The 11249-nt window shown below is 33.6% G+C and overlaps 1 pseudogene; it reads left to right on the top strand.

Moving 5' to 3' along the window:
* Positions 1-2413: 2413 nt before the first annotated feature.
* Positions 2414-5329, top strand: LOC102741619 (nucleophosmin pseudogene; annotated as a pseudogene).
* The last annotated feature ends 5920 nt before the right edge of the window (positions 5330-11249 follow it).

Consider the following 11249-nt stretch of genomic DNA (forward strand, 5'->3'; position numbering starts at 1 on the left):
GGAGACATAAAGAGATTTATAAGTTGTGGAAGATCCCATAGTGCAGTTAGTAGGGCCAAGGTCTGAGAATAGCCCAGTTACCTGATGCTAGAACTCAGGCTCTTAACCACTTCAGGCTAATGCCTTCTTGTAAAACTACTGCATAACAAAGATCTTGCCTAAGGGAAACAATGTATTCCAAAGGAAATAGTTGACATTGTCAAGATTCCTAACCAAATTTTTGCAGTCTTCCCTACCCTACCCCCCCGCCCCCCCTCCCCGTAATATTTTTCTTTGTCATCTCTTTGCATAATGGGAATTAGCAAGGCTCAGATCTAAGTTCCCAGATTTCCTCAATCAATATTAGATTTCTGAAGGAGCCCATACCTATAGTCTTAATTACTTACAAATGTCAGTATTTCTCAAATTTATACTTCCTAATTAGGCTTCTCTAAGTTCCATCATCTTGCCACCTAAATCAATCATAAATTCATGTGCTTCTGTCAATTTTCATTATGCCAATCAAATACAAGTGATTATCATCCTGGGCTTGACTGCCTTGTTCACCAACAACACTTCTAATCTATTATCCATACTGTAACAAGATATAGCTTTTAAAAATACTGATCTAATCATGACATCTTTGTAAATATTTAATACATAGACTGTGTAGACTGGTTACTGTGTATTCCTCTAACTTCAACATTTCCATTTCACCCATGCTGTCTTTTTCTCTGCTTTCTAGTCACACTGGACTTTTATTTCCTCAAATAAGCCATGGTCCCCACCAATTGAGTGACTCTGGGCAAGCTGCTGCTTTTGCATAATAAAAATTACCATAAAGTAAAAAAATAATAATAATAATAACAGTACGCTAAAATAAAAGTGTACCTAAGTTTTGTCTATTTCCTGTAATTTTAGTTGCAAAGAGAATAGGAAAAGTAGCTGAAAGGAGATAGCTGAATTAGAGGAATGGACTGGTTGTCCCTGGCAGAAGTAAAAGCTTATTGTTGCATTCACTATTAATGTGTACTCACAGTGGCCTTCCCAAGGGACTCTGACAGTTGAGAGAAGATTAAAATAAGCATATATGTCCCATATCCCCCGACCTGATATCCCTTAGCTATATAGAAAGGAAACACAGAGGGGCGTCAAGGTGGCTCAGTCAGTTAAGCAACTGCCTTTGGCTCAGGTCATGATCCTGAGGTCCTGGGAAAAAGCCCTACATTGGGCTCCCTGCCCAGTGGGGGGTCTGCTTCTCCCTCTCCTCTGCCCACCCACCTCCTTCTTATAAACTACTGCAAGCCCACACTGTCCTCCCCTCCCCCCGTCACTCAAGCTTGTTTGCTTGCTCACTCTCTCTCAAAATCTCAAGAAAAAAAAAATGAAACACATAATAAAGACCATCAGCCCACAGTCTTCAAACTGGTGGGGTTTTTTTTGTTTTTTTTTAAAGATTTTATTTATTTATTTGAGAGAGAGAGAATGAGAGACAGAGAGCAGGAGAGGGAGGAGGGTCAGAGGGAGAAGCAGACTCCCTGCCGAGCAGGGAGCCCGATGCGGGACTCAATCCCGGGACTCCAGGATCCTGACCCGAGCCAAAGGCAGTCGCTTAACCAACTGAGCCACCCAGGCGCCCCCAAACTGGTGTTTTTAAGTAACTGTACAAATAACAACTTGTTATGGTAGTAAACACAAGGAAAGAGAATACACCAAAGATATATTTGGTGAGAAAAAATATTGAATTAAATTAACATGTGAAAAGCCTCTGCTTAAAAAAATAACCAGAAAAAGTAGCAACTGCACAGAAACAGTACAAAATATTAAAAAGTAAAAAGTAATATAAACTATACGAGACAGATAAACAACATTTTTTTTATAGAGAAACAAATAACAATAAATATTTTATACTCTCTTAGTAACATTAATGGTTAAAAAGATAACAAATATAAGATTATTTAAGGGCTATGAAATGTGACATAGATGAGTAAGATCCAAGTTGAAGAATAGTTAAATTGAAGCAAAACTGTTACAGAACTTAGAAATAAATAAATAAAAAGAAAAAGAAAACCGAGAAGAATAGAAGAAAATCTAATAGTGAATCAATGACTTGGGAAAGAGGTCTGAAATAAACATGTAGACTATGGAGACGAAAATCATGTAGATGAGAAGTTTAAGTTATAGGGATGGTTATGACAAATGCAATACCACAGCAACTCATATAACTCAAGTAAAAAAGAAAAAGATGACTGATTGATAGAATAAAAGCCAAAATAGAGGAAAGATACTTTTCTTTTTTTAAATTTATATGTAATAATGAGAGAAAGAAATCTGTCAAAAGAAAATAAATGTTCCGGGAAAAAACTACACAGAAAATCAGCAATATGTAGATATATTTGGGTGAAGTTACAAAGCTTTGAAATATTGGGACAAAATGAAAGCTATCAGGGCAAGAAAAAGCATGCCAATGACACAGGTAATAAAATTGATTGGCCTCAGACTTCTCTACAATTATATTTAAACCTAGGAAATAGTAGAGCCATGTATATGTATTTTTTGAGGGGTAAAATGTATACTCCAAGAAATTAATATTTAGCCAACTTATAATTCATAGAAAAATATTCTAATGTGTCTATCACCTCAGGTAATACAGGTAGAACTCATAAGGATTTCTTGGAAATAGTAAAGATCTTAATAAAGACATAGAATCTGCCTTGTTTGTTTTATGCATAATGTAAAGGATGTTTCAGGATTCCAAGAGATGGGGTTTCTGTTTGTAGTGTTTGAAACAGACCACTTGTTTCCTCTTCAGGTAAATGCTAATTAGATGTTATTAGCACTGCTTTTAGCCCTCTCCCACATGAGAGATTTTCCAAGTATTCATGGCAACCAAACTATCAGAGCTGACTTTAATAAATGGGTGGACAAAGAGGGATTTATCTATATTTAGTAGACAAGCTCTCAAGGTAAGGCTGGGATCTTGTTTCAAATTGGGTACATTTTTGGATACATTCTTATCATAACCCTTGAGACAGAAATGGCAGACCCCAGGTATCACATACATTAATATTTGGAATGGATTTATTAGTGATATCCTATCACAACCTGCCTATCTCATTTGCAAGATTAAGTGGAACATTCTACTCTACTATCCTACTACACACACACACACACATACATTTTTACACCAGAATTTTGACATTATTATTATTATTATTCTTTCCCTTGTCACACAAGTATTTGTATATTTTACTTAATATGTATAATTTATTAATCCTATATTTTCCTCAAGGATAAGAAATTAAGTCATTATTTGAATGGCAAGTGATAAGAGATAGATACCCATGGCCACAAAATGAAATTTGCCCAACTATCTCCAGTAAAGCTCACAAATTTGATACCTAGACATTCTCCTGAGCTCCATCCATAAATATTAAACCATCTACTCAAAATCTCCACCTACATATCACAAAGATACCTCAAATTAAACATGTCAACTAGAATTATTACCTTCTAAATCTTCCCCACTTCGAATGTTCAGTTTAAATAAATGGCACCATCATTTACCCAGTTGCTCAAGCTTGAAACTTTGGAGTCATGCATGATTTCTTCTACTCCATCAGCCCCAAATCTCACAAATCCGCATAATACAGTCCATCTTTATTGCCACAAGCATGGTCCAGGTCACCATCATTCTCAATTTATTGGTAATCTTCTAACATCCATTTACTAGCAACATCTTTCCTCCTTCAATCCAGTCTCTACAATGCAGAGAGAATAAACTTCAAAAAAATATGATAACAGAATTTCTCTATTAAAAACTAGGCAGTGGCTTCTCATTGTCCTCAGAATAAAAGACAATCTGTTTCAGATGGTAGAAGATCCTGCCTGAACAGGTCCCAGCTACCTTTCCAGGAACACCTTGCATTACTCTGTCAATGTCATCTTCATTCCAATGCTGGGATTTTACAGTTCTTTAAATGCTCACTATTACAACTTTGCATCTTAGCTAAAGCTATTGTCAGTTCAAAATGTTTTTTATTCTACATCTATTCTATTCATTTATTGTCTCAGCTCAAATATTTTTCTCTGAGAAGGCTTCACAGAATAGTCCCTTCCTTCCATATGTGGGTAGGTATACTTGTTATGAATTCTTCTATACTTGAAACTTTTTGATAATACTTTGAATACTTGAAAATATTTTAAACTAAAAAATGTCTACTCTTCACCATAGTACATAACCTATGGGATATACCTGTTTTTCCTTTTTTTCAATAACCACTGAATTCTTATCTCTAGCATGTTATAGAAAATTGATATTTCCATGGTTAGTATTGAATTTGATTGTGTACATTTTAATATTCTGAAACTTTGTACCTGATCTTTATATAAAAAAAATTGTGCAATCTCTTAATTTTTAAGTCAAGACTTTACAGATCTGCTGGTCTCATAATGTCATTTACACAGTTCATATAAATTCACAAAATATAAATACTTTGATTATTGTACAGAACTATCTTTTCAGTTGTGAACTAAAGGCTGAAAGATGATCACTTTAAGGTGGATAATGAAAAAAATGAGCACCAGAAATCTTTAAGACCGGTCAGTTTGGGGGCTGGTGCAAAGGATGAGTTGTACATTGTTGAAGCAGAGGCAGTGAATTAGGAAGGCAGTCCAATTAAAGTCACACTGGCAAATTTGAAAATGTCTGAATGGTTTTCTTTGGAGACTTTGAAATAACACCACCTGTGGTCTTAGGTTGAAATGTGGTTCAGGACCCCTGCATATTAGTAGATAGCACTTAGTAGCTGTGGAGGAAGAAGCAGAGTCAGAAGATGAAGAGGAAGAGGATGTGAAACTCTTAGTTTATCTGGAAAGAATTCTACCCCTGGAAGTGGTAGCAAGGTTCCACAGAAAAAAAGTAAAACTTGCTGCTGATGAAGATGATATGAAGATGATATGATGATGACGATGATGATGATTTTGATGATGAGGAAGCTGAAGAAAAGTCTTCAGTAAAGAAATCTATATGAGATACTCTAGCCAAAAATGCACGAAAATCAAACTAGAATGGAAAAGACTCAAAACCATCAACAACAAGATCAAAAGGTCAAGAATCCTTCAAAAAACAGGAAAAGACTCCCAAAACACCAAAAGGACAGAGTTCTGTAGAAGACATTAAGGCAAAAATGCAAGCCATTATAGAAAAAGGTGGTTTTCTTCCCAAAGTGGAAGCCAAGCTCATCAATTATGTGAAGAATTGTTTCCAGATGACTGCCCAAGAGGCTATTCAAGATCTCTGGCAGTGGAAGAAGTCTCTTTAAGAAAATAGTTTAAACAGTTTGTTAAAATTTTCTCTTATTTCATTTCTGTAACAGTTGATGTCTGACTGTCTTTTATAATGCAGAGTGAGAACTTTCCCTACCATGTCTGGTTAAGTGTTGTCCAGGTTTCACTGTCCAGAATGTGTTGTCCCAAATGCCTGTTTAGTTTTAAAGATGGAACTCCTCCACTCTTTGTTTGGTTTTAAGTATGTATGGAATGTTATGATAGGACATAGTAGTAGTGGTGGTCAAAGGAAATGGTGGGGACACATAAACATACCTGTGAAATAAGCTCAGTATTTTAATAAAGTAAAAAAAAAAAACAAACCAAAAAAACAATGTAAATATTTTCTCCATGTGATTTAATAGACCCTTCTAAAATACACATACGGCCACATAATGCATTATATGGATAATTGTATTTAACCATTTGGCTTATTTACAATTTTTCACTATTAGGAATATCATCAATATGTGACTCACCATATTTGTATATAAATCTTCTTGTGCATCTCTGATTCTGTCCTTAGGATAAAATCCTAAGAATTGAATATCTGGATCAAAATATGATTTTATTTTATTTTACTATTTTATTATTTTTTAAGGGGTGTGTGACTTTATTTTTAAGGCAGTAATTGATTTATAAATGGACTAAATTTCATCTCAGTAATTTCAAAATAATTTTACACAAAGTTTAAGTATCTTAAAAGAATTTTAAACACATACAGTAACCAAATTCTCAACAAAATTAGTATCGGTAATCCTATGAATGTCTGAAGGAAAAAATTCCATTAATAATTATCACATTACTTTAACTAGAGATAAAATTTAGCTTGTAATTTTAATATCTCATCTGAAAGAGATGTGAGTAGATCTGCAATAACACACAAAAAGATGTGGCATTTAATTTTTATTCTGTAAAATATCTGTGATTATCACTGTTGTGTACAACCCATATTTGCAAGTATGACACATGATGGTAATGCTTCAATGAGTTTTGAAATGTTTTCTCTATTTCACCAATGATCTAGAGTGTACATTTAATAAGAATCTTTTCTAAGTGGGTATGCATAAAGCATGAAAATGTCTGAATGTTCAAAGGAAGCAAAACGATCTCTCTTCCAATTCTTGAAATATATTCGTGGGTTTTTGCTCTAGCAACTGCAAAATCAGGCATCTGTTACTGTTTGGTGTGGTGTTGAATTTCATGGTTTGTTAGTTTTCAGTTATATCTACAAAGCTAATAAAAGGAGAATGGGTAAGTCTTTTATACTGCAAAATTCAGACTATCCCTTGGGTAATTTTTCTTCATGAAATTCATTTCACATTTCTCTTTTAAGTGAATGAGATAAGTTTCTTGCTTTTTTAAGTTATCAAAAACTATTATGGGTTACTCAAACTTTAGACCTGTTAAAAATAATAAAACTATGGTTGCACACCATTAATTCTCCAATACTGGTTACAGATATTCTTTTACAATATAGAGGACAGGATAATATAAAATTTTATATAAAACATATCTCTATACTTCCCCAGTCCATGTAGATACTGTCATAACACCCTATTTATTATTTTCAAAATATATAGCATAGTAGTTGATCCCTGGGTAAAAATAAATTTACTTAATGCTATAAAGATTTCAATAATCATTCAATAGGCACTAAATGAGCATTTGCTGGTGCCAGGAAGAGGCCCAGCAGTTCCAGGGACTGAGATCCAAAGGTAAAGATCTCTGTGTTTAAAAATTGTGGGTCTAATAAAAGGAGCTAGATAGATAGATAGATAGATAGATAGATAGATATTTGTTTGGATTTGGTATAGAGAGAGAGAGAGAGAGAGAAAGAGGTGTGGGAAAACACAGGGGGAAACACAGTAAAAACTTAAGAATTCACCTGAAGTAGTCTTACATAGTCTGATAAAGTCTGAAAGTAGATCTCGAATTGGGGCTCCACCAGGAGGAGCAGAAAGTATTATTTGCATTTCAAGTATACAAGTTGCATACAGGGGATTAGAAACTTAACTCACCCATTATATGGGTTCGAGGGAGTACAGATCAAGGAAGCCAGAAGCTATCATTAAAGGATTCTTCCTGCAGCAACAAACAAATCATGTGGTTTCACAAGGGGTCTTCCACAGCAGCTGTTTTAAATAGCAAGAATCTACTGGAAACTCCCCCCATTACCGGCAGACCAATGATTCTGAGGGAGCTCCTGCTAGCCCCCAGCAGCTACAGCATCAAATCAAATACTTCACAGAGGACTGCTCAGAGCTGCTTTGAACATCCCATAGGCTTGCAACTGCCTCTGGAGAACAATGGTCTCTCCTTTTCTTCCACCTTACATATATCCTAATAGTGCCTCATTAGCAGACTCTATCCAGGAATCATATCAAAAAGGGGTTTGGGGAATTGTAGTTCCTGAAAGCAGATGGTATTGATACTAAGTTGATAACTGAAATCCACACAAATATTAATGTGTTAGGATCATATAACCAAAAACATGGCTTTCATTACATTTTCTTAGCCAGGTAGTATGAATAATGTAGGATCTTAATATAACTTAAATTAATTCCAAGATAGAGTTGAGATTAAGTGATATTTAGAGACTATAATTTTAATATATTCAGAGACTCCCCAAAATTGAACAAAGGTAATTAATTTTCTTATTAATAATTTTATTTGCTCTAAACAATGAAAATACTTTCTCATGTTCTCAGAGTCACGAGGATATGTATGAGTGAGATTTCTTACCAATATATTTTGGCAATGTCCATTTATCTTAATTTTTACTGTCATAGTCCAGACGGTAATTGTTTGCTGGATAGAATAATGAAATTATCCTCCTATCTGGTCTTTTTACAATGATCTGTTCCTAAACATCCTTTCTATCTGTTTTCCACATTAAAGCTAAAATGATATTTTCTCTTTTTTTTTAAAGATTTATTTATTTATTTGAGAGAGAGAGTATGAGTGGTGCAGGGAAGAGAGGGAGAGACTCTCAGGAAGATTCCCTGCTGATCGGAGAACCCAACACTGGGCTCCATCTCAGGACCCTGAGATCATGACCTGAGCTGGAATCAAGAGTCACACGATTAACCAGCTGAGCCACCCAGGTGCCCCTAGAGTGATATTTTCAAATTGCACATCTGATGGTGTCATATCCAGACATACCAAGTACATTCTTAGGTAGATACACATTTTATTAGAGAAGTTAATTCAGCAATTTTCATAAACTTTCCTTTGACATTGTTTTGTAATTTGCAGTGTTACCTGCAATTACAAATTTCTCTGAACTTCTGACTCTATTTCTAAAATAAAGTTACTGCCTCAAAGGGTACGAGTAAGGATTAAGTGGGAAAAGCACTAATACACTGCCTGACAGATATTTGTTCGATAATAGTTTTTTAAAAAAAATATCTTTCGTATGCTAAAACATCTCTTTCAATAATTGATTATTATTGGATGCCATAAACTAAAATAATAACATGAAATATGCTTTTTTGCCATTATTATTTAAAAAATTATAGATTGAAGTATAATTGACATAGAATAAACTGTACATATGCCCCAAGAAACCATGCTCCTTAAAGTATCAAACACCTACATCTTCCCCCAAAGACGCGATCTTTTTTTCTTATCTCCTAATTATAAGACAATGATTTATTTATTTTCTGGAAATCTAGATTAGTTTGTAATTTCTAGAATTTTATATAAATGGAATCAGCAGTACTTGTTAAAAATACTATACCTTCTCCATTGTTATGCTTTTGGACTTTTGCCAAAAACCAACTGACCACATTTGTGTGGATTAATTTTTGGACTCTATTTTCTCCCATCAATCTTTTTGACCATACTTTTGCCACTACCATACTTTCTTGATTACTGTAGCATGTAACACTGTAGGTTGTTTGATATTTGTTAGTGTGAGTCATTCAACTATATTCTCCTTTTTCAAAAATGTTTTAGTAATTTTGGTTCTTATGAATTCCATATAAATTTTGGCATTAGTATGTGGATACTTAAAAAAAAAATCCCTAGGTGATTTTTATTGTGATTCCACTGAATTTATGGATCAATTTGCGGACAACTGACTTATTCAGTATGCTGAGTCTTCCAATCGATGTACATAGTATATTTATCTGTTTATTTGGGTCTTTGATTCCTTATTTTCAGCCCACATTTTCTGCACATATTTTGTAAGATTTGTAATTCAGCATTTCAATTTTTTAACCTATTATAATTAGTATCTATTTAAATTGTGGTTTCTACATTTTCAGTTCGAGATATAGAAATAAGATTTTGTAATATTTTGTAAGTTGTATTATGACTTTCCTAAACTTATTTATTAATTTCAAGAATTTTGTAGATTATTTAGGATTTTTTAGATAAATCTTACCATCTGTGAATAGGGACAATTTTATTTCTTCCTTCCTTTCCAATTTGCTTGCAATTATTTTCTTTTTCTTGCCTTAGAGCACTGTTAAAACTTTAAATATAATGTTGAATAGAAGTGATGAGAATGAACTTTGTGCTTTGTTATTGATCTTAGAGTTAAGACAGTCAATCTTTTATCATACAGTGTAATGTTGAGTGTGAGTATTTTTTAGATTCCCTTTATCAGAATAAGAATGTTTCTTCTATTCCAAGTTTGCTGATAATTTTTAACATGAATATTTGTTGAATATTGTCAATTTTTTTTCTAGACCAAATAATATGATCATAGTTTGAGATATACAGAAATATTGTGAAGATAATATAGAGTTTCTAGATGGCCACACTCATTTTCCTTTATTAACATCTTACATTAGTTTGCTAAATTTGCCACAGCTAAGGAATCAATATAAATACATTGTTACTTAATAAAGTCCATCTTTTTACAAATTTCCTTAATTTTTATCTAATATCCTTTTTCGGTTATAGGATCTTATCTCCATATTACATTTAGTTATCGTATCTCCTTAGGCTCCATTTGGCTATGACTTTTCTTGTTTTTGATGACCTTCATAGTGTTGAAGAGTACTGATCAGACATTTTCGAGTGTGTCCTTCAACTGGGATTTGTCTTATTTTTCCTCATTAGTAAATGGAGAGAAGATCAAAAGACTAAGTTCTATTCTCATCATATCCTATCAAGGTACATACTATCATGATTTTTCAGGTTGAATTAGTTTTGTTAGATTTCTCCATTATAAAGTTATTCTCTCCCTCACCTCTTTCCATACTGTTGTTTTTGAAGAGAAGTCACTATGCACAGTCCACAATTATTGGATGGGAAGTTATACTACACCTGCTTGAGGGAGGGATAGTTACATAAATTATTTGGAATTTTTCTGCACAAAATATCCGTGTATTTTTCAGAATTTTATTTAATCATTTTTATATCAATATCGACATAGGATATTTATTTTATAGTAATGTAGTAATGTAATGTAGTATAATACAATACCACATTATTGATATTGTTCCTCAAATTGTTCCAGATTTGGCCATTGGCATCTCTATTAGTTGGCGCTTTGGCATGATCTGGTCATTGTGTTTTATTTTGTTTTGTTTTTGTGAGGGGTGGGACACTTTATTTTCTGGCATTACGCAAGAAGTCCAAACTCATCTTGTATATTCCATATCCCAGTCCTAGAGTAAGCCATTTATTCAAAGACCCTTGGTTCCTTTTATTGAAGAATGATTTTTTTATTTTTAATTTTTGAACATTGAACCAGCCTTGTTTTCTGTTATGAGTCCTACTTAAGTGTGAGGTTTTATTATATACTGCTAGATTTGATGGACTAATTTTCTTTTTGAGAATTGTTGGTCCATACTTGTGATGAATATGGGTCTATGGTTTTATTTTCTTATGCATTCTTTGTCTGAATTTGGTATCACGATAAGTCTGGCCTCACAAAATGAGTTAAGAAGTATTTCTTTCTTTCTATTTTCTGGTGAATCTTGTAT

Source organism: Leptonychotes weddellii, chromosome 8, assembly GCF_054177405.1.
Source record: "Leptonychotes weddellii isolate Sample4059 chromosome 8, ASM5417740v2, whole genome shotgun sequence".
Lineage (NCBI taxonomy): Eukaryota > Metazoa > Chordata > Mammalia > Carnivora > Phocidae > Leptonychotes > Leptonychotes weddellii.